Source organism: Lissotriton helveticus, chromosome 10 (genome assembly GCF_964261635.1).
Source record: "Lissotriton helveticus chromosome 10, aLisHel1.1, whole genome shotgun sequence".
NCBI classification, from domain to species: Eukaryota; Metazoa; Chordata; class Amphibia; order Caudata; family Salamandridae; genus Lissotriton; species Lissotriton helveticus.
Window position 1 is genome coordinate 1,184,640,875 of NC_136071.1, and position 24,178 is coordinate 1,184,665,052.

A 24,178-nucleotide genomic window follows, 5' to 3' on the forward strand; every position below is an offset into this window, starting at 1 on the left:
CTTGTCTAACACTCTTTTGATAAGATTGCGATATCACTTTCTTATTATCACGACTATTATATCTTGGCTTTTTGAGGACATTTTTACTTTTTTTTTCCACCCCCCACCACCTACCCTAGCTACGTGCCGCCTTCCCTCCCCCCTACCATTCCCTGGAAAACCCTTGCGCTATCCAACCGGTGCAATGTCCGGTAGATAGCGCCCCTCCGTGAACTCCTGGAGAGAAACCACACCTATATAGAAGCAAAGATTGTGAAGGAAAAACTAAACTAATTATGACACTAAAGTAGTTATATTGTTTAATGCCCCTTGTGAAGAAATTATTTTTACACTTTGTACATAAGAACTCGGAGTAGTCGAGAGATAACCATGAACGCTGACTCTACTTACTAAATCTTGTAATTAAGCTTCTTATTATTTCTTATTGCTTCCCATCTGCATCAGGAGTTCATCTGCTGCTTGTACTGATCTAATGTTAGTCATCTTATTATTATACATTATTTTCATGCCAGCAGGGAATGTAAATTGAGCTGTGGCACCCGCTGCTCTAAACGCTTCCAGTCGCCTCCCAAACTCCCATTGCTTTTCCAGGGTAATTCTTGAAAGATCTGACCTTATTAAGAATGTAAACCCCTTTGCAACCAGTGCTTTTTGTTTTAATGCAAGATTAAGTATTTGTTCTTTCAGAACATATGTATGGAAATTAACTAGAATTTTACGGGGTTTAGATCTCTGGGGGTTACGTCTAAAGGGGTCCCTGTGGATTCTTTGGATGTCTACTGCTATTTCTTCTAGGGAGAGGTCTAGACTCAGGGACTCTTTTAGCAAGCCCGTTATGTATTGTTTTAAATCTGAGCCCTCTGAGCCTTCAGGCACATTCAAAATTCGAAGATTCCCCCTCCTCGCATTGTTCTCCAAGGTCTCCATCCTTTCACTAAGTGCTTGCTCCTCTCTATAAAGCTTCTGAATATCTTCTTTCGCCTGGTCCAAATTAATAGAAATTGTTCCTGTGGTCTCCTCCAGGACTCCCGTTCTTATAGCTAGTCCCTCAATTTTGTTTTCAAGAGATTCACAGTAGCTCCTTATTTCAGCTTGATGCGCAGCTTGATTTGCAGAAGCCTCTGCAAAACCCTTCCTTATTTCCTGCGTAAGAGCTGAAAACATGCCTAGTATAGCCCCTGGAGTTATTTCGTCATCGGCTGCAAACTTGGATTGATCTGTGAGGGAGTCTATAGAGTCTTCGATTTGATCTCCCCCAATTGCACCGAATTCTTCTTCATTTGAGCTGCTGGGGGGAGCATTAACAGACATCTCTTCTAAATCTTGTGACACGGGCGCTGGTGCTGGTAATGATACTGACTCGTCTCGAGCTTGAGAAGATTGTAATCCTAAGTTTTTCTCGTTATCCCCGTCTACTTCTGCTAGACTTAAATCAGTAGCTTCTGGATCTATGGCCCCTTCTTCTGTTCCATAGTCAGAAGCCTTTATTGACTCTATTGTCGTTGAGACCTGTACAGGAGAAATCTTATCCATTAGGAGAGAAGGTTGCACTTCAGAACCAGCTGACATGGCGTGATCCCCTGGGAGATGTAGTATTTGGGGTATAACTTTAAAGTAAGAGCGTAATGAGGGTGTGATCTTGGCTTTTTTCTCAGAAATGATGTTCTGCGTTTTAGTTTTTGTCTTACTTTTAGACTTCGAGCCGTATTTAGTGGCTCTTCCTTTAACCTCAGTATTTAAATAAGAGGAAGGTTTTTTATCATCACCTGCTACGGTATGGTCACCAACCCCACAAGGTGAGCCTACTATCTCAGCCTTATCTTCTAGCGGTGCCCCTTTCTTCTTCCGCCCTCTTTTGCCGGTAGTTTTAGTTTTATTGAGGGGGAGCTGTGTTTTTACAGTAGACTGGGAAGCGACCACCACCTTTGTTAGTCCCTCTTGACTTGACAAAGTTGAAGTTTGAGAATCAGATGTAGCTGGATACCCCTTGTCTCCCCCCTCCTCAATTTCCGCCACCACAGTTGATAAAGATGAAGGTGCTGATGTAGATGTAGATATTGACTGAATGGAGGGCAAATTAGAGACACGTTCTGGGGCACTACGCAAGCTTCTATCAGAAGAAACTGCGTGGTATGGCTGCCCCAGTGTTCTAAGTAACCTTCCTCTCCTCAGCTCCAGCGCGGCTGACTGTAAACGGAGTAGCGGCGGTTGTGATAACCGAGGATGTTTTAGCTCACTCGTGGACTCCTGTGAATAAGACTGCAAAACCCTCTCAGGGAAGTCTGAATAATGGATAGGGGGCTGTTTCCCAAAATAAAGGCTTACTGTTCCTTTAAGGACTTCTTCGAGAAATATTAAAGACAGTTCACTTATCTCATTTGGTGATTTCTGCCAGAGCTCCAACAGGGAATCCATAGAATTCTTCAGAGCCCCTCCGCATGCTCCCACACGGTTACAGGGGCAATCGGAGCAGAGTTCAGGGCTGTGAAGCACTCGCAGGACTTGCAGCCAACAGCAACCTGCGTTCTCCCCGCCCACAGCTGCCGTCCTGCACTCAGGCAGAAAGCGGACTGACGGTGTCTCGGTCTCGGTCTCGATGAGACGGGGCTGCATCCCCCGCCACGAAGATCTCCAGTTCTGTGAAAAAATCGCCCCGTCAGAACAGATGTCAGCTCCCTTAACTAACGTGAGTGTCAAACATCTATTTTCGATCCGATTTTAGACGGTGTGGCTGTCCTCATCAGGAGCTCTTCCCGGAGCACTGCGACCGCTTAACCAGCGGCCGCCATGTTTCCCTGATTCTTAAGCGTTTTGTACTGTATGTCAACTGTCTAACCTTAAGCTCTTTGTACTGTATGCTAAACCTCCTCTGGGCAAAAACTTTCTATAGTTCCTCCGTATCTAGAACTATGAGTGTGGGGATACGAAAATCAAGATAGGCTATCTTTTAAATAACAAGAGTTCTGCCTCTCTCTTCTTTCTTTCTGTCTTCTTTCCTTTTTTCTTTATATTTTATTGGCAGCTACTGATGCACCCGCGGCCATTATTTTTGTATGTTGGACCCTGTAAACTGTATTCTGCATCTTGAATGAATTGTATCTTGTTGTGTAATATGTGTTCACGAACTCTCAAAATAAAAAAAAAAGTTTAAAAAAAAAAGGACTAACTGCAATGTATAAAGGCCATTAGGTAACAAAATGAAGATGTGTTCCTTTTTCTCATCCCTAATGTGGCACGAACTGGAGCAAGTAAAGGCGATTTGTATAATTAATAGGCACATGACGTATTTGTGCTGGGCACGAAATGAGGAATGAGGGTTAGCTGTACTATTTTAATGCTCACTTACATTTTCAAGTACTAGGTGCAACTATTTTATCTATGCTGCCCGTCTGAAAACGATGCTTCAAAATCGAAATAAAAAAATATATTGAAGAATGAAAGTCTCTATACAAATAGAAAAGTATATATACACCAGAGAAAGTAATGATAAGATGAGGCAGCAGATAATTAAAATTTGCAGTCTGTTAATTAGTGCACATTAAACTTGATATTGTCGTGTGTTAAGTTTGTGGCATCATGCATGGTGGAATTAAATAAACCGAAGGAACATATCTATTCCATCTCTCCAAAATGCGTCCTTTCTGGTGTGGAAATATGATTGATTAGGAAATATAATGTGATATGCATAGTTGTTTTTTTCACATAGCATATCACTTGCGGGAGTTTCGGTTCTCAACTGTACTACCCAAGGGTTGTCATCTGCATGAAAATCAGTACTTCTACAATGGTTTTCATTGTGAGATCCCTATTTTCACCATCTATTCTCAAGCATAAACGATGGTGCATATCTGTCCCAACTATCTAACGTCCAGTTTCTAAACGTCTCACCATGAACACTGACAGGGCAGCTCACCAGGCAGACACTGAGGGGCAGATTTACAAGCCCAAACACTTTTGCCTCCATGGATGCATCGTATTTACAATATGGCGCATAATGGAGCAAGGATTGACAGATGCATCAGAAAATCTGACACATCTGTTGGCGCAAAAGTCACACATTGCTGGAGTTGTGTCGCAAGCACAACGCAACTCCAGCAATGCTTGAGGAGGCCTATACTTATTGTGCTGCATCACTCCTTACGCCTGCTCCAAGCAGCAGGCGTAATGTTTTGACCAGTGGCATCCTAGAAATGACGACGTGAAATCCTGTAGATTTCACTGTGTCACTTCTATGAGGCTTTCCTGCGTGGGAAAGCCCACGCTGCATAGATTATACTTGATGCAGGTATAATGTGATGCAGGGCTTTACAACTTGAAGCAACATGGCACATTTTTATGCCACTGCTGCATGACAAAAAGTGATGCAACGTCGGCACAAAAGTGATGCAAGGGGGTTATTAATCTGCCCCTGAGATTTAAGGTTCCTGCAAAACATTTCAGCACAACCATCTCTCAAATGAGAGAAAGTTATATGGTTCTGCATAAGGAAAATGTGAAATTAGGCAAATTAAGTGACTCAATATTTGGGATCCACACAAGATTATGATTTAATACAAAAACTATGCATGGGTCTGGTCAGAAAAGATCAGGGTCAAGAAAGGAAACGAGACAAAACAAAATGTGTTGATCTGATCAGATGTCTTTTTGGTGTCACAGTAGCGTCTTAGCCACAGTATGGCATAGCAGGTGGCACACTTGGTCATAACATGAGAATCCATTTGAAGACAAAGATCTCATGAAGCCTCCTGAAACAAAGTGGCAAGGAAAGCTGGAGTGAATCTTTTTCTAGACATGGTTCCACGTCCTAGAGCATATCTCATACCTCCAAGAATAGCACAGTAGAAGCTTTCATGTGTACAGAGTGATTGCTTTGGTGTTAAGTGATGTATTTGGGGAGATCCTAGCTCACTTTTTTGTTACAATTGGAGGAATTTGAACCAACCTACTAAATAAATAAATATCAAGTGGTTCTGACGTTTAGGACTAAAATGTCGATACTATTTCAATACCAACATCTAACATTTGTGCCAACACTTGTGTCCTCCCAAAAAACGAACAGATTCCTTTGATTGTACCACAAAGATGTAACAACTAGATGATTTTTGTCTGGGGAGGCCATATTTCTGTCCCCGGGAAAACCTGAATCTGTATCCACAAACGGTGTAAAATTGTAAATATTTTTGTTCGTGACTTAAGAAAAGTGGGCGTCACGTATTAGACAGTGTTAGGTCAGAAATGTAATGAATTGCTTTGCATTTGCTCATGCACTTTAATATTAAAATATTTTGTGTACTTTGAAAAAAAAAAAAAAAAGGAAGACTGTGATTTCACTTTAAGTCACTCCCTTGTGTGCAAACACATCATATTGCAGGGTTCTTGCAAGGCGTCAGCAACCAATCTTGCTTACTACCTTATGGGGATTCCAGTGCCTGCCATCATTCCCATGTGTACTCTGCTTATGCTTATGAATGGCAGTTACCCTATTTTAAACAATCAAAACTTCTGTTGTTTAAAAGCCGGCATTCCATGCTTAGTGACTGTTTCCCAGCGCGTCACTTCCTGCAGCAATGTTCTTTTCCCACCCCCACGTAACTCTCGAGATTCTTCGCTTTGGCCTTCAATTCCTACTTTGAAAACAGAGTTCAACAAGTTAAGCAGACTAAAGGCTCTAATATTCCAACAGGAGGTGGCCCTGACTTCCGCGTGCAAAACATTCCAGCTGCAGGTGGCTCGGACCTCGAGCGAGATACAGTCTCTTTTAAATACTAACCTCCGACTACCTTTTGAGGAATTAATTCACCAAATATTTAAGTATGGTCCGCAAATTCTGCGAATTTGTGGATTTTTTAATTTTTGCGTGTTCGCGGGGCGCTTTGCGTGTTCGCCTGGGTTGTTTAAGCGCATTGAGACCCCGGTGGTTATAACGCGCTATACAAATTAAATAAATAAATAAAATTGAGCGTGAGTTTACCCATGCGGTCCTACATGGGCACTGCCATCTTGTTCGCGTTGCTTATTTCTGTTTCCGGGGGCCGGTTGCATGCTCGCGTTGTGCATTTCCTACGTGCGGGCCGCAATTACGTGTTTGCGTCTGTTTTTGCGTGCTCGCGGGGGAAATATCGCGCAAACTTACCCACGCGGTCCCAATGGGCGCGGCCATCTTGTTTTTCATTCATTGCTATGGTTCTGGGCATGCTTTTTCTATCCAACTTTATTTCTTTGTAATCCTTTGTATTTTTGAACTTTTTTCCATCTTTTTTACTCATTATCTATCCCTTTATTTGTCTACATCTATATTTTGTGTTTTTTTCTACTTTGTGTTACTTTAAAACTACTTTTTTAACTCTCTTCTTTTCTTTACTTTTTCTCTATTCTCTTTCTTATTTATTATTTCGATTTCTGTCCAGACCATGGCAAAGGGAGCCAGGAAGGACAAGGGAAAGTGTCCCGCACCCCGTACCCGGCTCCCTTGCGGGCGATTAAGGGGGGAGAATATAGTGGCTCGGGAGATTTACAGGGCGGTGGAGGTGGCCGCACTTATCTTTTATGTTCAGCGCCACCTCCCGAAGACCGTTGCAGCAGGCGGCAGGCCCGGTGTAGGGTGTGGCCTCCGGGAGGATCGCCAGCTCTGGGGCAAGGTGTGCCGGGCCATGTTTAGGGAGTCGGGGGTCTGGCGCACCTGCCATCAGGCGACGCACCAGTGGGCCGACATCCTTGACCGGGAGCAGGACCTGCTTGACCTGCTCGGCGTGGAGATCCCCGGGCTTGGTGAGTAGCTATTTAATAAATACTTTGTTTTCTTCTGCTCTGTGTTATTATATTGCTAATATATGTTTTTCCAGAAGAAAAAGAATGTTGCCGATTCGATTAAATTGCAGGTAAATTAATGTTTAAATAGCTTCTGTGATTGGAGGGCTCGCCTGTTTAGTGGCGTTGCTACTATGCTTACTTGTTTGCAACTTTGTGCTCATTTGGCCTGCTTAATTATGTATGAGTGTAGTACTTTACAGAACTGCGTAATGCCAGAGAGACTAGAGACTCAAGTCTAGTCCTTCCTCTGTACTCCTGCTTGCCACTAAGAAGAGATAGTGGTGGATTGATAGGTTGAGTATATTATGACTTGTTATTTAGTAGTAGGACATTTTTTAGTGGTCTGCAATAATGATGACGGACTGTGTCTGTCACGTCGCGTGTTGCTGAGTGCTGGCAGTCGTAGCAGAACCTTTTCGTTGTTGGTTTAGTTAGTGATTTACATAACTTTCCAAGTAGACAGTCTGCGAATCCAGCAATACTGTACTATCCTCCTAGTTGACCAGTTCAGATTGGTCAATAACTCAATACATGTAGTGCAATTGTTGGTAATTTGTTTCTCCAAGATAATTTTAGATTGTGGTCAAAGAAATCAAATATTTCCAAAAAAACAATCATCCATATTTGTGTTTATTTCATGATCATCAGCAACTCCCAGGGGTAAGAGGACTACAGCGACGCCTGGCGGAACAAGGTGGACAGGATCGGTCCTCTGAGCTCTCTTCTGCTGGCCCCAGTAAGTTATTTTGTTGTTAATATTAATAATTATACTTCCCTAACTTTTACAGCACCTATTCATTCGAAACTGTTTCCTAATTCTTTTTTTTTCCAAAATAGTCTTTGATCTTCTTGTAGACTGTTTCTAAATTCTTATCCTGCCTCTACTATTATCACTCTTTGTGCTACTACTATTTACTATTATTATGATTCGGTCTGTGTAGGTAGCTAAGCTTGCCCAGTCGGCAAACAGTGTTAAACAAAACTCTGATCCAGCAATAGCTCTAGGGGAGGCACTGAGTGCAGTCCTCTGGGTTGCCCTTGCTGTCTATTCCAGTCTTCTTAATGTAAGTGCTTTGACAATTTCCAACAACAAAATGTTAATGTGTCCACCAAGAATAAGCTAGTAGTTGGCTTTTTTGATTTCATAGGAGCACATACCATACCACTACTGTTTCAGGGACAGTTCTGCACATACAAAAGTATGGACAAGAGGAATAGGACATTGTTGATGATAGGTGCAGTTCGACTGTCCACATACCTCAGTCCGAACAGAAGTTGAAACCCCAATCCCCCATCGCTAATGGTAAGCCTGAGTTAATCGTTTTTCCCATCGCACAGAGTAAAAGCCTCCTCCTACACATGACAAATCGAATGCTTAATGCTTACGCTGCTGTGTCCTTCACCTTCAATACTATTTCTTATAGTAGCCATGCTCCACGCAACTAATACTTATATTTTGAATACTTTAGCACTGCTTAGGCTACAATTTGTGGCACTGTTCTCCACCGTACTATCCATCGTACTGTTCTAATGCTATGCTCAGGCCACTCAATGTCTCATTTCCTTTTTTTTCATATGCTGCTGCTGCCAGTGTGTACCACTATTACTACCAGCACAACAATGACATTTCAGCCGTCCAGGATTCCATACCCAACCTTAATCGCCATTTGCCATGCAGCCAGCCCTGTGCCCAGCCCTATTCTCAAACACGAATCACAGGTAAGATAAGCATTTTGGGGAGGTAGAATAATGGGCTAGGACTCGGAGGAGAGGAGATACTGACAGTAATACTAGTAAAGTACTAGTAGTAGGGCAATTGAATTCACTAACTCTGTTAGTGACACTTTTGTACATTTTTGGACGTTTAGATAATTCATGCTGATAAGTTTGAGGAAACCAAATGTACAGTAACCCCCGCCCACCACCAGACAAAATAATATGAATGAACGCTATGGGTGGGCATAATTCGCGTAGTAGCGCTACGCGAAGTGCACTTCGCACTACGCAAACTTCACGTAGCACAACGCGAGCTGCGTAGTAGCATGTCCGCACTGTGCAAGATGCGTTTTCACTGATTGCACAGTGCGGACAAGCATCCGGCACTGTGCAATCATTGAAAAAGGCATCTTGCACAGTGCGAGCTGTAGTTTTCTGCTGCTCGAGTAGATTTTTACTCGAGCGGCAGCTTTCTCAACGCGAACTGGTAGTTTCTCATCGCGAGCGGGCGCGAGCATGCGCAACCACTCGCAATGAGAAACCTGACCTCCCCGCATTGAGAATCTCGCCGGGATGTCATTTTGCTTGCTCGCGGTCGCGAACATGACGTTGAGGACCGCGAACAAGCAAAAAATGACCGCTGCACTATGCTACGCTGCACTACGCGTGTTCGCACTGTGCTACGTGCAGCTCGCGTAGTGCGAAGTTGCGCAAACTTCGCAAACTACGCAAGCGTAGCGTAGTGCTTCGCCCAGGGTTAATGAACGCGTACACCATGTTTAAGTAAGTAAAATAAATAAATATATTTCCCCTAACAAAAATAAACTATTAAAAAAAGACCCAACTCTCCCCCCCTCCCTAACCCCAACCAATGTCCAAATGTCCGTCTTCAAAACTCCCTTCGAATCCCCAACGCCCAATTCCCACCCCCCAACAGTCTTTAAAAAAGGGGCAAGGGACAGTGACTACTTCCGGCGGTGTCCTGTGGACAGGTGGTCCCGCATCTCTCTGCGGAGGTCCCGGAGCTGGGGCTGGAGCTTGTCTACCAGACGCTCCATGGAGTCTACTCTACGGCGCAGGCGGCGGTGACGTGCCATCCAGGCTCTGGGGGGGCAGCTGTGGTGTCTTCCGAGATGCATTGCGGCAGCAGCGGGAGGCTGTCCGGCCACGGCGCCGTACCGCTGGAGGCTGCTGGCTGGTGGACCCGGGGGCACTGGAGGAGAATGCAGCAGTTGCCGTCTCCTCCTCCTGCTCCCGAGCCACCAGCCGCCGATATTCGGCAAAAATGGCCTCCAGCTTCCAGGCCCTGGCCCGGACAGCCATCTCCTTTCGGGTTAGTTTTTTGGGAGCCTCTATGAAGAAAGAAAGAAAAATAGTCTGTAACCAATACTCCTTAACATTAACACAAAATAATTCAACAGAAAGTTGTCTCACAGTAACACTAGCAACTTGCAAGCACAGTATAATCTTTCGGCATGTATCTTTCCGCCGTCTTCGTAGGCCTGTAACATTAGTGGGAGTTTCAGGAATTCTACTAGCGACTCAACTGGACCAACTTTACTTTTTCCGAACAACGAAATAACACCCTTTTTATTTTATTTGGTAAACCACTGTCTTGACTTGCATTTGAGATTCACCCAAATGATATATTGCAATGCACACCACACATGCATTTTCTCATTCACCCACACAGGAAGTCATCTTTTCTTTCTCCTCCAACCATCCTTGCTTCAAGCAGCCATGCATCTGATTCCTTCCTATCAGCCACCTCTGCCTGCATTCAAAAACATGTATCATTCTTTACAGTCATAAATGTTACGACTCGCTCGTCCTTCCCTTCACCCTTCTTTCCATTTTCGTTCATCACATCCCTCAAGTTCATCTGATATGACTTGGCTTCACGATAAAAGTTTCCCAGCTGAGTTGAAGTCAAATAGAGGGGGCCATTGCTTACTCGAGAACTACCGCCGCTAATGCTATTGCTAAGTAAAGGGTGACTGTCTTCTCTGTGATTGGCAAAAATGTAGTTCTAATTAGTAACTGTTCTTAACAGTACAGTGTTCTTGTACTAGTGTACTGTCTACTGTACAGTACATCATACACTAAAATGTCAATAAGTAAGTAGTATAATACCTTACCACCCTCCGCCCCTGCTGAACCATCCCCCCCAGCAGCTCCTCCTGGTGGCACTTGTGGCGCCGCCGCATCACCCCCTTGAGTGAACACCTCCGTGCTGCTGGCCCCGGCACTGGTGGTGGTGGTAGTTTGTGCCGCATCCGATGTTGTGACGCCTAGAAAAAAACATGTCTTATATATTTTTAGATGCCATACACCACCCCCTATTTCGTCTCATAATGGAAGAAAATGTGTTAATATAGAAGCAATTTTTAATTATTGGGAATGACAAAAAGTGACGTTTTGGGAAGGGTGATAACCTTTTATAGGCTTAGACATTACATGCTACACTTTTTGGCACAACTGATGAATGCTTGCTTTTTAATGTGCACCATTTTTCTAATTACAGACAGAAGATTCCATTGCCCTTCTGCCAACAAGAGCTTTTTCAATTTTCAACACCTACTCCTCATCACCACCAGTACTTGAAGTTCAAACTAGGTGAGGGTTCCCGCACAGTTGTTCTAATAATAAGATGTGTACTGTTAAGTTGAAGTATATTGATTCTAGGGAAGGGTGTTTAAACTTTAACGTCATCTATCACCACTGCTCGCTGGCAATACTGCTCTATTAAAAATAAAGAAATTGTTTTTTTATTTCTTATTTGAAAATAAAACTTTAAAACTAAAACACTGTGAGGTTTTTGTTCACGAGGGAGTGAGCGGAAAGGGTTTGCTCTACTGCACTTTGCAGGCATGCTTCCGTGACTCTGATAGGTCGGGACTCTGCGGTAGTCTTCTTCTTCTGGGTGGTATAATCATTGGTCAGACACACTAGGTAGTCGGTCAGGGGATTGGGGGTTCAACTTCTGTTCGGACTGAGGTCTGTGGAAAATCGAACTGCACCTATCATCAACAATGTCCTATTTCTCTTGTCCATACTTCTGTATGTGCAGAATAGTCCCTGAAACACTAGCGGCATGGTATGTGCTCCGATGAAATCAAAAAATCCAACTACTAGCTTATTCTTGGTGGACAAATTGACATTTTGTTGCTGGAAATTGTCAAAGCACTTACATTAAGAAGACTGGAATAGACAGCAAGGGCAACCCAGAGGACTAAACTCAGTGCCTAGAGATATTGGTGGGTCAGAATTTTGTTTAACACTGTTTGCCGACTGGGCAAGCTTAGCTACCTACACAGACCGAATCATAATAATGGTAAATAGTAGTAGCACAGAGAGTGATAGTAGTAGAGGCAGGATAAGAATGTAGAACCAGTGTACAAGAAGATCAAAGACTATTTTGTAACAAATAGAATTAGGAAACTGTTTGGAATGAATAGGTGGTGTAAAAGTTAGGAAAGTATAATTATTAATAGGAACAACAGAACAACTTACTGGGGCCAGGAGAAGAGACCTCAGAGGTCCGCTCCTGCCCACCTTGTTCTGCCGGCGTCGCTGTCGTCCTCTTGCCCCTTGAAGTTGCTGATGATCATGAAATAAACACAAACATGGATGATTGTTTTTTTGAAATATTTGATTTCTTCAACCACAATCTAAAATTATCTCGGGGAAACAAATTACAAACAATTGCACTACATGTATTGACCTATCTGATCCGGCCAACTAGGAGGATAGTACAGTATTGCTGGATTCACAGACCGTCTACCTGGAAAGTTATGTAAATCACTAACTAAACCAACAACAAAAAGGTTCTACTACGACTGCCAGCACTCAGCAGCACGCAACGTGACAGACACAGTCCGTCATCATGATTGCAGACTACTAAAAAATGTCCTACTTCTAAATAGCAAGTCGTAATATACTCAACCTATCAATCCACCACTATCTCTTCTTAGTGGCAGCAGGAATACAAAGGAAGGACTAGACTTGAGTCTCTAGTCTCTCTAGCATTACGCAGTTCTGTAAAGTACTACACTCATACATGATCAGGCCAAATGAGCATAAAGTTGCAAACAAGTAAGCATAGGAGCAACGCCACTGAGCAGGCAAGCACCTGCAATCACAGAAGCTATTTAAACATTAATTTACCTGCAATGTAATCGAATCCGCAGCATTCTTGCTCTTCGGGAAAAACATATATTAGCAATATAATAAAACAGAGCAGAAGAAAACGAAGTAGTTATTAAATAGCTACTCACAAAGCCCGGGGATCTCCATGCCGAGCAGGTCGAGCAGGTCCTGCTCCCGGTCAAGGAGGTCGGCCCACCAGTGCGTCACCTGCTGGTAGGTGTGCCGGACCCCGACTCCCTAAACATGGCCCGGCACACATTGGCCCAGAGCTGGCGACGCTCCCGGAGGCCGTACCTTACACTGGGCCTGCCGCCTGCTGCGACTGTCTTCGGAAGGTGGCGCTGAACATAAAAGATAAGTGCGGCCAACTCCACCGTGCTGAAAATCTCCAGGGCCACTACATCCTCCCCCCTAAATTGCCCGCAAGGGAGCCAGGTACGGGGTGCGGGACCCTTCCCCTTGTCCTTCCCGGCTCCGTTTGCCATGGTCTGGACAGGAATGGAAATAATAAATAGAAAAAAGACTAGGGAAAAAGTAAAGAAAAGAAAAGAGTTAAAAAAAGTAGTTTTACAGTAACCGAAAGTAGAAAAAATGACAAAATAAAGAGATAGATAATGAGTAAAACAGATGAAAAAAAGTTAAAAATACAAAGTATTACAAAGAATAAAGTTGGATAGAAAAAGCATGCCCAGAACCATAGCAATGAATGAAAAACAAGATGGCGGCGCCCATTGGGACCACGTGGGTAAGTTTACACGATATTTCCCCGCGAGCACGCAAAAACGGACGCCAACACGTAATTGCTGCCTGCTCAACGTGAGCTTGCAACTGGCGCCCATAAACTGAAATACGCAACGCGAACACTGAAAACAAGATGGCCGCGCCCATGTACGACCGCATGGGTAACCTCGCGCTCGATGCGCTTAAAAAACCTGTGCGAACACGCAAAGCGCCCCGTGAACATGCAAATATAACAAAATCTGCAAATTCGCACAAATTCGCTGAATTTGCGTACCGCGAATTCGCAAATTCCGCCCATACTTACTATTCAGTATTGGCCAGATAGTGTGGTTTCATCAGATCAATGGAGATGTATCTTCTCTCCTTTTTCCCGGCAAGAGGTGGCAGGAGCACGGTTCTTGTTCCTTCAACTGCAAGGATAGGTACAGGCTTTCTGTATGATGGCCTAAATTCTTTGTTGTTTACAATTTTTTCTCTGACCAGATCCCCGACTTTAGGGATCCAGACAGGCCTTGCCATGACAGATTTGACTTCCCCAGTGACGTTTTTTTTCATCTGGATGTTACTTTGTAATGCTCTGGATTCATTCAGGTCCTGTAAAACAGTCAAACGTTTCTGGATATCAAAAGGTTTTTTATCTGCCACTGTGCCTTCACAATCAAGATCAGGTACCCACATTCTTGTCCCAAAAAGGACCTCATAAGGAGTGACACCCCCTAGAGAACTTCTTGGCATATTGTTAAATGCACATTGAACCCCATATAAGTGATTTCCGCCCTTGCCTAATACTCTAGCTGTTAAAAATTGCTTTAAGTCCTGGTTTTTCCTCTCCAGAACTGATTTTCCCTCAGGATGGTATGGAGAGGAGTACCGCAATGCTACACCCAATCCTCCCATGGCCACCTTGTAAGCCAGAGAGCTAAATGTGGGGGGACGGTCAGGATGTGATGTTCCAATTGCGTATGTCCCTATGAAGACTCGCAAGTCTTTGATAACAGTTAGAGCGTCAGTCGCGTGATGAGGCCATACCCATTGGAATATTGACCATGAATTTACTGCAACCATAATATATTTGTAAGCCCTGTCAGATTGTTAGGGGCCACAGTGGTCCAAATAAACACACACAAGTGGTTTGTCTGATATTAATAATGGTGTCTGCGCTGGTTGTCTAATGGTGGAGCCCTTCATCCGTTGACAGATGTCGCATTTCAAGACATAATCTTTAGTCTGCTTTGTTAATCTTGGCTACCAATATCGCTGTTTCAATAAAGAAATAGTTGCTGTAACTTCTGTATTCGCTTAACCCAGACCCTCGTGTGCTGCCAATATTAAACCTAACCTGCGATCCATGTTTGGTATTACTCTATCCCCCTTACTAGGAATCTGAGCGTATGGAATGTTGTTTGCATCTAACTTGTAGGAGTACTTGAGTGGAAATTTCTTTGGTACCTCTGAGCGGTTCTTGTGTGAAGGAATGACAGCAACTATAATGTCTCTGTCTATTGTCGTTTTTGAGCGAGTGACTCCAGCTGCAGAAGCCGTGTGTACAGCTCCCTTTGCGGCCTCGTCAGCCAATGAATTCCCTTCAATGTGGGCGTCATTACGTTGATGACTCAGTGTTTATATCATGTGAGCCCTTGGTAGTTTGTTTTTCAACTCCACTACCTGTTCCCATAGCATTTTGTGCTTAACTGTGCCACCTTTTGCATCTTTGAACCCGTTCTGTTCCCAATGGTGTAAATACTCATTATATAACTGTACACAGTAAAAGGAATCACACACAACTAGTGTGGGGAATTCTTGATCCGTATTTACCACTGCCAGTAACAGGGATTTTAATTCTGTTAGCTGAGCCGTGCAATCTCCTAGAGACTGCGTTTTAGTACAGCTTAGATGGAATTTTCCATCCTGCATACGACCTTTTACAATCGCACATGCGGCGCTGTATTGTTGTTTACTTCCAATGGCCCGCTGAGCAGATACGTCAGTGTAAATTATATATCCATACTGATCCAGAGGCATTATTTCATTTGGTAAAGGATATTCATGTTCATATTGCAGAAATTAGACTTGGGTCGTACCTGTATTCTACATCTGTTGCAGTGAAAGAATTAGCCCATTGTGTCCATCTTAGATGTAAGGCTTTAGCGTTAGGAACACTTGTCTTTGTTGCGGCCTCTAAGGCTGGAAGCGGGGTAACGACTATTATTCAATTCCCTTAAGCCAGTGGTTTTTCTCTAACTACAAAAGTCTGTACCTCTGTGAGGATTTTTTCCGTAGATGCAAATCGCATCTCGGCATTCGAGTACAAATGTGATTTGTATGCAATGGGTATTGTTTCTACTTCATTGAAGGTTAGGTAAGTGTACACGGATTGACTCGCTGTAACATAGATCACCAGATTGTGTACGTTCACACATGTTTTCAAGTGTTTGGAAGCTATCATATCAGCTTGCAAGGAATGAAGAGTATCTGTGTGTTCCTGTGTCCTTTGTCTAACTGAAAATTCAGGTTTAATTAAATCGTACAAAGGTTTTACTCTTTCTGCGTAATCCAAAATGAATGTTCGGCGAAAATTCAGGAATCCCAGGATTCATTGTAAGTTTCTTAAAGATTTTGGAGGTTGGAGCAGCGCACACTTTTCTAAAAAGTTAGATGCCAGGCTTTTACCCTCACTTGAAAGCTCATGTCCCAAAAAGAGGACATTGAGATGGGCAATTTTTGATTTTTTAAAGTTAAATTTGTAACCCTCAGAGGCAACTCCCAAAATTATGGTATTTACTCTGTTCAAGTGTTCCTCTAGGTCATAATCCGTTAGATAAATATCATCCACATAGGACAATGCCTATTCATCCAGATTTTTGAGCTACTCAGTTACTCTAGCTGAAAACAACCCCGGGCTGTTCTCATATCCTTGGGGGAGTCGACAGAATTGACCCTGTGAGTCTAACGCGGAAAATGTGGTTTACTACCTGCTTTCAGGTGCTGTATTTTGGCAGAAGAATCCATATGAGATATCTAGTGTTGTTTTGTATTTTTCCTCACAATGTTATTCATTAATGCGGCACTGTGTGCATTTTGTACTGCAAATGTTTTCGTGCACGTGTTTAAATGTCTGTAATCTAAAACTAGATGGTATGAGTTGTCAGGTTCCATTACGGTAAACAAAGGATTATTCATTGGAGAGGTGCAAATTTCAATCACCCCTTGGTATTCAAGTTGATATAAGACCTCCCTGACCTGTTTTTTAGCGTCCTGCTTATTGGATACTGCCTCTGTGCATTCAGAGCAGTTTTTAATGGAATTATGTGGTGGGTTGAATCCTCATTTCACCCAACATGATTTTTATAAAATGCTGGGGCTAGGGCTACCGCCCACTCCCGTGCATATATGTATTTTAAATTACTAGGAACTGGGTCGGAGAAGGATGGTAAAATGACTGTTTCCCCTCTGGGGCAATCTATAACAAATGCTGGCGGCCACTCTTGTTCAGCTAATAGGATGTCATAACCAAACGTCAGGTTCTCCCAAAACAGATCTCTCACTTTCCTGGGCTTTTCCCCCTGCATCTGGAGTATTATTTCGTATAACTTATGTGGGACACCTACCCTTGTATCAGTTGTTTCCACCGTGATGTAATCATTCAAATCCGCTGTCACCAGAAATTCCATTAGGTTCTGGCGAGCTATTGTTACTTCTGCCACACTGTCAAGCATTGTCAGAGCCCATTCCCCGTTCTGAAGTTCTGTCCTCAGAATTCTGGGCATACCTGATCTTTAGACCTGCTACTTTCTCCTGTTTGAATTAAGGTTTTGATTTTGGCTTTTCTTCTTTTTTGGGAGTATAGTCCTGAGCGTGCTTCTTGTCTCTGGACTTTGTACGCTCTTCTTTTTGTTCTGTGACCGTCCTTCCCTCTCGGAGTTTTTCTATGAACCCTGAAAGGAACCAGGGGAATGTGTATCAGTATCCTGATACCTGTCAGGTTTTCTATTGTTGTCCCTATTCCTAAGGGTGTACCTCCTTTCGGAGGGATCCTGTTGAGGAGATCTACCTCTGGATTGAGACCTGTCGTCCATATTCTGTTGTTTTTTGTTATTGTCCCATTTCTTCTTTCAAGAAGCAGGTACTTGTTTGAAGGTGTCCGTCTCAGGACTACCCATCAGCTGTGATTTCACTGCTTTTCCACCTAAACAGTCTCTGCCGAACTCTGCACAAGCTGTTTCAATTATCTTTGGCAATTCATGTTCCTGTTGTATAGGACTGAACTACCTTAGGCATTGCCTGATTGCCACTGATGTGGGCTCCCCTTTCATAGTATCTAATATTATAGCTGATACCTGGGCAAAATTACCAAGTCATTTCATCCCTAAGTTCAGAGCGGGTTCTGCTCCGTACTCGTTCTGTATTTGTCTTAATGCATCTGCTATTACTGCAAAGGACGGGATACCATGTGTTCTGGTATATATTGCAGCGAAAACTGTACCCCAAGAGGTACAATCCTCTATTTGAGGTGTTATCCCCATGGGTAAGCAGATTGTCAGCATTCAGTGTTTTTCATAAAGGCTAGTTTTCAGGAATATTGTGTCTAGCTGTGTTATTTTCTGAGCTACCCAGAATGGCATTTGTTCTAGTTTTGTGAGTATTTTACCCATTACTGCATGTCGAGTTTGTGTTGTGATTTTAGTTGCTGTACTTTGAACTGGAGTTGTATTTCTTGTAACAACCATTGCTGGCTGGACTGTGAGTGTTCTCATTACGAATTGTGTCAAGTTTTTGTAAAGTTTTATCAACTCTTTGTGTTGTATAAGTAAGTCTTCTCCTGGCATTGTTTCAATGTCAGGATGTGGTGTATAGGCTGCTAATATTGGCCATGTTGCTCTGTCTCTTCCGAGCCGACCGAGTCTTACTCTGTTTCCTGTATGGGGAGCGTACCTTTAAACCAGTATAAGTGCTCCTGGTAAGTGAGCGGAACTTCAATGTACTCATACGGACAATATTCCTTCAGTGTTTCATCTTCTATGTAGTAATGAAAAGTTGTTGTTCTTACATTTGCTGCTGGGAATGAAATACCTCTGTTCTATATGATTTGTGTGCCTCAATCATGAAGGTTATTATGCCACTCCTAGGTGTTAGACCAAAAGCTTGCAGTTTCAGGGTGTCTGCATTTCTAACATTTGCGTTTTCATCCTCTTTATCTTCTGAGAGGGGCAGTGGTTGCTCCAGCAGGTCTATGTCCTGTTCGGTCATTATGTTTAGAACGCGAAATAATTTTTTCTAGGGAACCAAGATAAGGTGTTTTGCACAATTTTAGGAACAAAGTGTCCTTCAAGCTTGATTAACCAACAGCCAATTAAAAGGATTTTTTGCTTACTCAGCTGCAGTGGAGTTTGTGACCACCCACTCCAGACGTGTCAGGGGAATTGTGAGTCTTGGTCTCTGAGAATAGTACGACTAAACTATTCAGATTCTACCGTTAAATATGTACCCAACCAATGTTGGCGGCGCTATGTTGTGTTTTTCCTAGAAAACATATATAGGATCTGTGCCTTTTGTATAACATATACTGTGGGATTGGTGGCAGACTGATTCTGAGCACCCCCATAGAGTCTGTTGTCCTTTCTGTATCAGCTAGCTCATAGTGCCACTATGACCTCCTTTTACCAAGGAGAAAATAGTTCCTGGCAACCATCAAACAAGACAACCCTGAACCCTCAGGACGGTGGAAACAGTGTATTACTTTTCACTCAGTCACTCATGCTCACTTTGTCTTTATTGAACAGTCGTTATTCTAGTATAAAATAGGCGTGCTGCAATAACCGCTAGACAGTAGCAGACATATATGATCAGCAGTACTAGGAAAGTAAAAGTATCCTAGAGTTTTACCATTATGCAGTAGTCATGAATTACATACATGGTTATAAAAACATGATAATAAAAGATGTGTACTCCTAAGATGCCTATCTAGATGTACCTAAGTGTACCTAGCATGTGTGTAGGTGTTAAGCCAACAATCACTCTAGGATATAGTCAACAACGTTACCTGGATTGAGAGACTATGGGACCCTGTCTTGGTCTCAAGTTGGACACCCCGTGAGGGATGTTCCGACCACTGCGAGCTGGAGTGTCTGCATGCAGGAACCTCAGCGTCTCTGGTCAGTGTGTCAGCCGGGGAAGTCCTGGTCCCCTTTAGCTATCTTAGCAAGATGTGCTGTATATACCCATAGGTCCCACCAGGGGTCCTACTTTGCTATGTTACTGTGTTGGCCTAATGAGGAAGTCGGGCATGAACTTTATACATAGATATTATACAAGAGATGGTAGTCCTGCTGTGCTTCCAAGAAGCCTCATGCTTAATGTATGAGATTCGAACTAGGGAAAACCTGTGTTCTGAATGCAGTATCATATCTAGGCAAAAGGTCAATCCCTGAAAATTGTGATAAGTCTAATGTAGGGAAGAATATAGGTGAAGGGTTACAATGATAGTTGGGCCTATGTTGGGATACCTATATGGAGTATAACAATGTAGAATTCATGGCAAAATATATATGGCTGTAATGTGTCTTCATACTCTTGGATGGTTTCATCAAGGCTTATGTAGCATGGTTTTGAGACCTGGTACTAGTAAACAGGTCATGGTTGTTGATCAAACTGCTGTTGAAAAACTAGCTCAGGGTTTTTCCAGGTTTTTTTCATACAATTTAGGCAAAATGTGAGCGTTTAGACATAAAATTAAAATCAAAGATGGTGCTTTACCTGTAAAACACAAAATCAGTATGGTGCTTTTCAGTCTAAGAGAGAATTTTGGAGAAGGAGTTAACGTTGTCATTAGAAAAAGGTTTTAAGGTGTAATTGAGCCAGTGGATTCTACATTGTGGCTAGCTCCTTTGGTGGTAGCTCATAAAAGGAATAGAGACGTAAGGATTTGTGCAGATTTGCACAGCCTTAATAAGGAAATTTGGGTATATTCACATCCTCTCCCAAAACAAATTGTTAGAAAAGGTACAGAATGTGGAATGGTTTTCTGAGATTGATATAGCATCCACTTATCATCACCAGGTGGAATTAGATGAATCATCTAGACATTTAACAGCTTTTAATTCCTCTATTGGCAGAATTCAGCTCTGTTGCATACCTTTTGTTTTGGCTTTGGTGGCTTTGGTTTTTCAGAGAATAATGACCTTTTAGCCACTATAATAGGAGTTGTTGTTTTTAAAGATGATGTTCTTATTTATGATAAGACTCTTTTACAACATGACAAGAACTTGCTCAAGGCTCTCAAAGTATTTTTGGAAAGAGTTATTGTTGTGAAAGGCAGAAATGTGAATTTTGAAATAAAAGTGTTGAGTTTTTCGGTAATGTTATTTCTAGGGAATGTATTGTACCCATGCCAGGTTTAATAAAATCATTTTTAGAGTGTCCTGTTCCAAAAGACAAAGGTGAACTACATTCATTTGTAGGGCTCTGTGAATTTTACTCAAAATGTGTTTCAGAATATGCCACTAAAATGAAGGCTTTGACCAATTTTCTGTAGAAAGTGGTTCCTTTTAAATGGGATGGAAATAGTCAATGTACCTTTGATAGTGTACAAAGCGAAATGATAAATGTTAAAGCACTAAGGGCCAGATGTACATAGGTTTGGCGATTCGCTATTTAGTAAATGCAAACACCCATGCACTAATGTGTCTTTGACACATTTTGTGATTTCCAGTGGTTCACAAATAGACCTACCTCTTGAATAGTAGTCAGCTGACCACCATGTCTGTGATTGCTTTTCAATAAAGTAATTCCTTTTTTGAAAAGGAAAATGGGATGTGTTTCAAAAAGAATAAAAGAAAACCTTTTCTTTTCATTTTTCAAGAGTAGGCAGTGGTCCATGGACCACTGCCTGCTCTTAAAAAATATTTTCACCACATTCACAAAGTGGGAGGGGTCTCTGGGGGACTGCTTCCAATTTGTCAATGTGAATCTTTTGCAACCGTATTTCCGTCACAAAACATTCACACATACCACTGCGAGTCAGTAAGAGGAAGGGATGCCCTAAACACGCCCCTTCCCAATACCCATTAGCAAACCCTATTTGCGATTCAGTAGTGAGTTACAGAATCACAAATAGGGCTTGGTACATGAAAATGTGTGTTTTTTCATTTGCAAAGAATTGGGCAATTTGAGACTGAAAAATTACTTTGTTTATCTGGCTATAAAACCCTATGATCCTAGCATCCCATGTATCATTAATGTCGAAGATAGCAAATATAGTCTAGGTGCTATTGTTACACAGAAAACAGGAATAGGAGCTCTATGTAAGAGGAATAGGAGCTCTATGTAAGAGCTCCTAGGGTAGGGATTACTGAAACTGGTCTAAAACCTGGCAATTAACCCCATCATCGACCCTCTTGCCACTCAACCTCAAATGAATCAACGAAGAGAATTCAGGGAATAAAAGCAGCTTACATGTGAGAGGATCCACACTGGCTCAACGCAGCATCCCATCCTCGCCGGACTCCACTAACACAGGGGGGCAAAAGGATCCCTGCACATCGCCAGCAAGCGGACCGCTGCCCTCCGGAACTGTGTTGCCTCGGTCTGCCGCTGTTGCTGGGAGTCTGAGAGGATACACACCCGGTGCAACGACTCGGCGCAATGATTCATCCTCGCCAAACACCATTGCCGCTGGGAGGTAAGGAAGTTCACTGCACATAGCCTGCAAGTGGACCACTGCATGCCTGAACTGTGCCGCCTCGGACCGCTGCTGCTGGAAGCGTCCAGAGCTTATGGGAACATGAGCAGCTAGACGCTGCTAGACCTGGGCAAGACGCAGTAGAATCACCGGGGAACAGGGATCTCGAACGGAGGTCCCGCGGGAATTTAACTGGCCACTCGTCGAATCGACCGGCTAGTTCACCCCCCTGCTGGTGAGTAAAGAGTCCGATAAGAAGACAGATTGGCAATGACTCTGTGGGGCTAATTTAATTTAATAATTTATTAAAGAAGTAAACTGGGAAGGCATGACCCGCCCTGCCTGACTATAAAATGACAGCCGCCGCAGACAAATGTGGCTGAAATATTAGCTATTTTATATTCAAGGGTCTGTTGCCAACCGTCTCCCCTCCCATGATGATGAGGAACTAAGTACATAGGGACAGGGCATATTTGTTAACTGAAAAAAAGGGGGTCTACAACTGAACTGATGAAAGTAACAAACTGGGAAGGAAGGACCCACTCCGCCTGACTCTAAAATGGCCGCTACCCCGAATAAAGGATGATGAAATAATAACAAGTTTCTAATCGAGGTCGGTGTTGACCTCTCCCCTCCCCTGCAAGGGATCTCCAACTGACTTGAACAAAGCAAGCTGATAACAGGACCCACCCCAACGGACGTTAAAATGGCGGCCACTGTAGTCGTCCTGTCTGGTAAATAAATACAATTAAGCATAACAAGTGGGGGAAAAAAAAAGGGTCCTACCCCACTTGAACCCAAAAAGACACAATAAAAACAGAAAATCAACAGCGGAACATCATCTAAGAGAGCGCACTCCACATATGAGAGATCTTAACACCATTGTAAGTGACATCAACTAACAAAGATGGCCGATAGCAACTTAGAATTGGTAGGCAGAAATGCACATATCATAAAATATCCAACCTACCTATCCAAGACCGCAATTAAAAAATACAAACACAACCTAAAGGGGAAAAACCCAAACACATTGATCTCCGACCCCTGCTTCAACCCAGAAAACGGCATGATCATAAACGAACTGATATTTTTCACCAGAAGAACGGCTAAATGGCGCAACGTCATTACAGAGATGCTCAACATAAAAGCTGTTAGCAATATCCCACATGGCACAAAATTGTTGATCGTACCGTCACCAAGACTCAGAGCAGACCTTTGCATAACTTTGTGCAAGAATGGAATAGTGCTTATACAGGCAGACAATAACGATTTAGAAACATTTGACAACATATTTTTAACCTTAAAAGAATGTGTAGAGAACCCAGAGGATCAATTACACCGGAATGCACAAATGAACATCCTAGACAGCACCTACTCTACCACCACAGGCATCATATCACCGAGAGAACCGCAGGATCAACAGCACAAAAAAACACTAGGAGACACAGATATCGTACTACCGAGAGAAACTCTGCATCCTCAACAATCAACGCTACTAGGAGACATAACGCAGACTGAAGACAACCGGGATGGAGAGGATACAGAGAGCATAGAAACATCGATAATATGTGATGGTAACGCCCCAGTACCAATACAGAGGGAAGAATCATCGTTGCTAGACCAGGAGGCCGATCCACAACAATCAACGACACTAGAAGACATAACGGAGAGTGAGGACAATGTGGATGAAGAGGTTACAGAGAAAACAGAAACCCTCATATTGTCTATTAATACAGCCCCGGAGCAAGCACAGATGGAAGAATCAACGCTGCTCTCACGTGAGGTGACTTCTCCTACTAGTAGTCCACCCAGTAAGAATCTAGGAACAAGTGACGTGGAAGATGCCACCCTTCCTTTGACCTCCCAAGATATGGAAGATGTCACTCCTTCATCTACATCCCATTGTACAACTCAAATATCAGATAGGACCTCACGAAACACCAGTCACCCAAAAGAGGCGGAAAGGTCACACGACACAGATGGCGCATCACACGTCACACATAATGAAGGCACCATCAACAGAACTAAGGACACAAAGAAAAGGAACTCGGGAAAAAGAGCAGACCCTAAACACTGGATCACAAA

The 24,178-nt window shown here is 43.0% G+C and overlaps 1 protein-coding gene across 1 annotated transcript in view; it reads left to right on the forward strand.

Moving 5' to 3' along the window:
• The first annotated feature begins 2,432 nt into the window (after positions 1-2,432).
• Positions 2,433-24,178, forward strand: part of LOC144784923 (vomeronasal type-2 receptor 26-like) — a 460,853-nt gene continuing 439,107 nt past the window's right edge. Inside the window, exon 1 of the mRNA XM_078664035.1 lies at positions 2,433-2,686. The gene's annotated coding sequence lies outside the window, so the exon portion shown is untranslated. The remainder of the gene's footprint in view (positions 2,687-24,178) is intronic.